This window comes from Suncus etruscus, chromosome 1, assembly GCF_024139225.1.
Source record: "Suncus etruscus isolate mSunEtr1 chromosome 1, mSunEtr1.pri.cur, whole genome shotgun sequence".
In the NCBI taxonomy this organism is placed as follows: domain Eukaryota; kingdom Metazoa; phylum Chordata; class Mammalia; order Eulipotyphla; family Soricidae; genus Suncus; species Suncus etruscus.
Window position 1 is genome coordinate 98746234 of NC_064848.1, and position 1363 is coordinate 98747596.

The 1363-nt window shown below is 39.7% G+C and overlaps 1 pseudogene; it reads left to right on the top strand.

Annotated features, from left to right (window-relative positions):
• Positions 1-260: 260 nt before the first annotated feature.
• On the top strand, positions 261-342 carry LOC125995511 (uncharacterized; annotated as a pseudogene).
• Positions 343-1363: the final 1021 nt, after the last annotated feature.

Sequence of the window (1363 nt, forward strand, 5' to 3'; positions counted from 1 at the left end):
CTACATAACGATCTTTTATCTGGTAAGGTCTACATTGCTGGGGTTATAGACAACTTTTTTCCTTTTCAATTAGATCATGTTATTCTTTCTCACTTAATATTCCAGTCTATCTTGGAGGGAAACTTTTAGACTTACACAGAACCAAACTTTACCCTTATATGGCAATGCATATATCCCTCATAATTTTATATTGTATGGCCCCCAAAGTTCAAAGGAAGATGTATTAGGTTTATACAAAATTAATTACAAAAGGACTGAGGAGCTTTGTGCTGTGGCAGTGTCGTAGCCAATGAGGTTTATCCAAGGCGCAATTGTTGCTAACTGAAAACTTTTCCCAAGCAAAAGGACTGAGGAGATAGCACAGGGGTCAAGGGTACATGCTTCACATGTACCATTCCCATCACTACATGTCTCTGAGCACCACCCAAGATAGTCCTGTAGCCTCACAGTTCACGCAGGGTTGTCTTGGAGGTCCCTGTAATTGAGGAGTCCAAGTAGCGTGCATCCTTGAGCACAGAACCACTTGCATGATTGAAATATATTGTGAGGAATGGTTCCCAGGGCCCCCAAGCACTGCTTAGCAGACCTCCACCTCCAAATAATTATAAATAGCAACTGGATAAAATAAAATTTTATTATTTTTTCCAAATTTGCCTAACAATGTGAATGTTTTCTTTTAATTTTGTAAAGCACATTTATTAATGAGTGTATCAAAACAGCAATGAAGGCCAGAGAGATGCCTTTATGGGCTGAACACATGCCTTGAAATTTAGAAGCTCATTTTTGATGCCCAGAACCACATGGTCCCCTAAGTATTTCCCAGTGTTGCCCAAAACACACACACAAAAAAGAAACAGCACTGTTTTAATTTTGTTTTATTAATAAAACTCTCAAGTGAAGAACAGAGAGATAGCACAGTAGGTATAGTACTTGCATTGCACATAGCCAGTTGGGGTCCCATCTTTGGCATTCCATATATCCTACAAACCCCGACAGGAGTGAATCTTGACTGCAGAGCCAGGAATAAGCCTGAGCACCACTGAATGTATCCCCTCACAAAATAAATAAATAAAAAAAAAGACAAACAACACGTGTGCTCCTTGGACCCATGTATTGGTAATGCACACAAGTGTATAGCTGATTCACACACAATGCCTGGGCAGATGTTGCCCACACCTCCCCTCTTGAGATTTGTACTTTCATACCTTCTTATTTTCATGCTGGGTTGTATATCAAGGCTCTTTACACCTCTGAAGAAGCTTGCACTCTCTTGAGTATATTATTCTCTCTTATCCTCTTGTACCCTTCCACAGTACCTTCAGATAAAACCTGTTTTTACTTTTAAAAACTCCTCTAGCAGTTC